This window comes from Taudactylus pleione, unplaced genomic scaffold, assembly GCF_031769625.1.
Source record: "Taudactylus pleione unplaced genomic scaffold, aTauple2 ptg000634l, whole genome shotgun sequence".
In the NCBI taxonomy this organism is placed as follows: domain Eukaryota; kingdom Metazoa; phylum Chordata; class Amphibia; order Anura; family Myobatrachidae; genus Taudactylus; species Taudactylus pleione.
Genome location: NW_028285036.1, coordinates 3437838 through 3443837, shown reverse-complemented (window position 1 = coordinate 3443837; position 6000 = coordinate 3437838).

The following is a 6000-nucleotide window of genomic DNA, read 5'->3' as shown; positions in this document are numbered from 1 at the left end:
TCAAACTGCCATCCTGTCTGCCACTGCAGTGCCACTCCTAGATGGGCCTCGTGTTTGTGCCGCCCACTCGTGTCGCTTAGCATAGTCATCCAGCTACCTCGGTGCAACCTTTTGGACATAAAAACACTATTGTGAGGTGTGAGGTGTTCAGAATAGACTGGAGATTAGTGGAAATTAAGGTTATTGAGGTTAATAATAGAATAGGAGCAGAAAAACCTACACATTCTGTGATTTTAGCTGTTTTTATGCTTTTTTTCAAAAAAATACAGATCCAAAACACAAAACCCAGAACCCAAAACACGGAAGGGTGGTTTTGGCAAAACCAATCCAGATCCAAAACACGAAGAAAGATCCAGATCCAAAACCAAAACACGAAAAGTGTCCGGTGCACACTCCTAATATCTATATATATATTTATTGTGCTGAGAGGGGTTGTCTCTCACCTAAATTGCTTGCATTCCATGTGGAATCAGCTCCTTACAAGGGAGGCTAGAGTGAAGCCTGTGCATTCTGCAGTAGCAGTGGAGGTGTTCACAGTTGCACAAGCCCAGCTGCAGTTCATCACTGAGAGACAAGAAGGGTTTAAAACTCTCATACACCCAGTCCTCTGGGCACTGATGCTGACAAGCGGCCAGTTAGTAGCCCAAAGTTCTAAAGTGCCAGTGACTGATGATTTTGGCAGAGCATGGCAGACTATGGCTGCAGGCCATTACAGCAGACTAACCTTTAAGCACTAGGAGTGCTGGGACATTTACTTTCACCTGTTTATTTATTTTATGTCCCTGTGTCTCCCGGCCTAAGCCTATGTATGATAAAGTGCAGTGTCTACTGCCATTAAAGACATTGCTTTACCTAATAGCTGCCTGACGTGAGTCCTTATTTCTACACCCGTGTTACAAGATATTATATATATAATAAATTAGGGGTGAGCGGGTTCGGATTTCTGAAATCCGAACCCCCCCGAGCCCCCCCGATCCGAGGCAGATCCGAGTCAGGCTCGACTTTTCCCACCTGACTCGGATCTGAAATCGAGGCAAAACGTCATCATCCCGCCTTCCGAGTCTCGCGGGTTTTGGATCCTATATAAGGTACCCGCGTCGGCGCCATTTTCTCACTCGGCTGTGGACAGTGAAGAGGGAGGGTGGGAGTTAGGGCTGGCTGGGCTGTGTAGTGTAGTGCAGAGTAGTGTTGTGCTGTGCTGTGCTGCGCTGTGCTGCTGTTGTCCACTACTTCAAAGTCCATAGGGGCTGGCTGTGTTGTGCTGTGCTGCTGTTGTTAATAGGGGCAGTGTCCACTACTTCAAAGTCCATAGGGGCTGGCTGGACTGTGTTGTGCAGTCAGTTCTCCATAGGGGCTGTGTCCACTCCAAAGTCCTGTGCAGTGTCCCAGTCCTAAAGGGGTGCTGTAGTGTTGTCCAGGGGGTGCTCTGTCCATCAGGGGTGCTCCCCCCAAGTGCTAAAAAAATAATATTTTTTGTGTGTTTGTGTATTGTGTGCGCAGTAGCCGCACGTGCATCAACAAAGTAGTGCCAAGCGTGCGCCTGTGTCATAAGTAAAGGGCCGGCTGGCTTGACCGTTAAAGGGTGCTGTAACCCCCAAAGTACACTCCAGTCCAAACCAAAAAAATATATATTTTCTGTGTTTGTGAATTGTGTGCGCAGTAGCCGCACGTGCATCAACAAAGTAGTGCCAAGCGTGCGCCTGTGTCATAAGTAAAGGGCCGGCTGGCTTGACTGTTAAAGGGTGCTGTAACCCCCGAAAGTACACTCCAGTCCAAACCAAAAAAAAAAATATTTTCTGTGTTTGTGAATTGTGTGCGCAGTAGCCGCACGTGCATCAACAAAGTAGTGCCAAGCATGCGCCTGTGTCATAAGTAAAGGGCCGGCTGGCTTGACCGTTAAAGGGTGCTGTAACCCCCAAAGTACACTCCAGTCCAAACCCCCAAAAAAATATTTTCTGTGTTTGTGAATTGTGTGCGCAGTAGCCGCACGTGCATCAACAAAGTAGTGCCAAGCGTGCGCCTGTGTCATAAGTAAAGGGCTGGCTGGCTTGACCGTTAAAGGGTGCTGTAACCCCCAAAGTACACTCCAAACCAAAAAAATATATATTTTCTGTGTTTGTGAATTGTGTGCGCAGTAGCCGCACGTGCATCAACAAAGGAGCAGCGCCAAGCGTGCACCTGTGTCCCATAAGTAAAGAGCCGGCTGGCTCATTTCTTAAAGGGTGGTGTAACCCACACAGTGCACTACTCTCCAGCAAAAATAAAAAAATATTTTCTGTGTTTAGCCGCACGTATATATTAAATCGATATAACATAAATGGAGGACCAAACTTTCTTCGATAAAAATAAAATAGAGAAAGATCAAGAACCACTTCCTCCTAGTGCTGAAGCTGCTGCCACTAGTCATGACATAGAAGATAACATGCCATCAACGTCGTCTGCCAAGGCCGATGCCCAATGTCATAGCAGAGGGCACATACAATCCCAAATGACAAAGTTCAGGAAAATGACCTTGAAAAAAACATTTAAATCATCTGAAGAGAAACGTAAACTTGCCAATATGCCATTTACGACACGGAGTGGCAAGGAACGGCTAAGGTCGATCCCTAGTATGTTCATGACTAGTGGTTCAGCTTCACATGACGATGGAAGCCCTCCTCCCACTAAAAAAATCAAAAGAGTTAAGCTGGCAAAAGCACAGCGAAGACCTGTGCTTTCTAAGAAGATATCACAAATCCCCAAGGAGAGTCCAAGTGTGGTGGTGGTTGCGATGCCTGACCTTCCCAGCACTGGACGGGAAGAGGTGGCTCTTTCCACCATTTGCATGCCCCCTGCAAGTGCTGAAAGGAGCACCCACAGTCCACTTGCTGATATGCAAATTGAAGATATCACTGTTGAAGTACAACAGGATGAGGATACTGGTGTAGCTGGCGCTGAGGAGGAAGTTGGCGAGGAGGATTCTGATGGTGATGTGGTTTGTTTAAATCAGGCTCCAGGGGAGACAGTTGTTGTCCGTGGGATGAAAAAGCCCATCACGGTCATGCCTGGGCAGAAGACCAAACATTCCACCTCTTTGGTCTGGCAATATTTCTATCCAAATCCGGACAACAACTGTCTTGCCATATGTACCATATGTAAAGGTGGAATAAGTAGGGGTAGGGACGTTAACCACCTAGGAACATCCTCCCTTATACGGCACCTGCAGCGTGTTCATAATAAGTTACTGTCAAGTTCAGAAACTTTGGCTAAGACCGTAAGCAGTCCAGGGACACCTAAATCCCATTGTCCTGTTGTATCCAAGCGCCTGCAAACCACACCGTCAACTCCCTCCTCGTCAATTTCCTCCTTAGTCAGGATCGGAAGTAGTCCTGCAGGCCATGTCACTGGCATGACTGACTCTCCTATCCGGGATTCCTCCGGAGGATCCTGCATTGCTACGCCTCCTGCTGCCGCTGCTGCTGTTGCTGCTGCTGGGAGTCGTTCATCATCCCAGAGAGGAAGTAGGAACACCACTACTTTTACTAAATAATTGACCCTCCAACAGTCCTTAGTGAGGAGGATGAAGTACTACAGCAGTCATCCTGAAGCAAAACGTATAACTGAGGCCTTGACTGCTATGTTGGTGTTAGACGTGCGTCCGGTATCCGCCATTAGTGCAGTGGGATTTAGACAATTGATGGAGGTAGTGTGTCCCCGGTTCCAAATCCCGTCTAGATTCCACTTCACTAGGCAGGCGATACCGAGACTGTACAGAAACGTCAGAAAAAGTGTCCTCAGTGTCCTGAAAAATGCCGTTGTACCCAATGTCCACTTAACCACGGACATGTGGACAAGTGGAACAGGGCAGACTAAGGACTATATGACTGTGACAGCCCACTGGGTAGATGTATCACCTTACGCAGCAACAGCAGCAGCGTCACCAGTAGCAGCATCTCAGAAATGCCAGCTCGTTCCAAGGCAGGCTACGCTGTGTATCACCGGTTTCAGTAAGAGGCACACCGCCGACAACCTCTTAGAGAAACTGAGGGAAATCATCGCCCAGGGGCTTACCCCACTTAGACTCTCCTGGGGATTTGTGATATCTGACAACACCACCAATATTGTGCGGGCATTACATCTGGGCAAATTCCAGCACGTCCCATGTTTTGCTCACACAATAAACTTGGTGGTGCAGAATTTTCTGAAAAGCGACAGGGGCGTGCAGGAGACGCTTTGGGTGGCCCGAAAAATTTCTGGCCACTTTCGCCATTCAGCGACTGCGTGCCGAAGACTGGAGCGCCAGCAAACACTCTTGAACCTGCCCTGCCATCACCTGAAGCAAGAGGTTGTGACGCGGTGGAACTCAACCCTCTATATGCTTCAGAGGATGGAGGAGCAGCAAAAGGCCATACAAGCCTATACATCCACCTATGACATAGGCAAAGGAGGGGGTATGCACCTGACTCAAGCGCAGTGGAGAATGATTTCCGTGTTGTGCAAGGTTCTCCAGCCCTTCGAACTTGCCACACGTGAAGTCAGTTCAGACACTGCCAGCTTGAGTCAGGTCATTCCCCTCATCAGGCTTTTGCAGAAGCAGCTGGAGAAAGTGAAGGAGGAGCTAAGACGGAGCGATTCTGCTCGGCATGTGAGACTTGTGGATGAAGCCCTTCATTCGCTTTGCCAGGATTCCAGGGTGGTCAATCTGTTGAAATCAGACCACTCCATTTTGGCCACCGTGCTCGATCCTAGGTTTAAAGCCTATGTGGTGTCTCTCTTTCCGGCCGACACAAGCCTGCAGAGGTGCAAAGACCTGCTGGTGAACACACTGTCAGCTGAAGCGGAACGTGACACGTCAACAGCTCCTTCTTCATTTTCTCCCGCAACTGGGGCTGCCAGGAAAAAACTTAGCTATCCTAAGCAACGCGCTGGCGGTGATGCAGGGCAGGCAGGACCAAGTTTGGACATCTGGTCCGGACTGAAGGACCTGGCAACAATTTCTGACATGTCTACTGTCACTGCATATGATACTGTCACCATTGACAGAATGGTGGAGGATTACATCGGTGACAGCATCCAAGTAGGCATGTCAGACAGTCCATACCTGTACTGGCAGGAAAAAGAGGCAATTTGGAGGCCCCTGTACAAACTGGCTCTATTTTACCTGAGTTGCCCCCCCTCCAGTGTGTACTCCGAAAGAGTGTTTAGTGCAGCCGGGAACCTTGCCAGCGAAAGGCGTAGGAGGTTGCTTCCACAGAATGTGGAGAAGATGATGTTCATCAAAATGAATTATCAGCTCTTCCAGGGAGACCAGCCTCCAGAACGTACAGAGGGACCTGTGGTGGTGGATTCCAGTGGGGACGAGTTAATACTCTGTGAGGATGAGGATGTACACAACACTGAAGAGGGTGAGGAATCGGTGGATGAGGATGACATCTTACCTCCGTAGAGCCAGTTTGTGCAGGGACAGATTAATTGCCAGCTTGTTTTGTGGGGGCCCAAACGAACCAATCATTTCAGCCACAGTCGTGTGGCAGACCCTGGCGCTGAAATGATTGGTTTGTTAAAGTGTGCATGTCCTGTTTATACAAAATAAGGGTGGGTGGGAGGGCCCAAGGACAATTCCATCTTGCACCTCTTTTTTTTCTTTGCATTATGTACAGTTTGGGGCCTAGTTTTTCAAACTGCCTTCCTGTCTGCCACTGCAGTGTCACTCCTAGATGGGCCACGTGTTTGTGCCGCCCACTCGTGTCGCTTAGCATAGTCATCCAGCTACCTCGGTGCAACCTTTTGGACATAAAAACACTATTGTGAGGTGTGAGGTGTTCAGAATAGACTGGAAATGAGTGGAAATTAAGGTTATTGAGGTTAATAATAGCACAGGAGCAGAAAAACCTACAAATTCTAGTGGTTTTTATGCTTTTTTTCAAAAAAATACAGATCCAAAACACAAAACCCAGAACCCAAAACACGGAAGGGTGGTTTTGGCAAAACCAATCCAGATCCAAAACACGAAGAAAGATT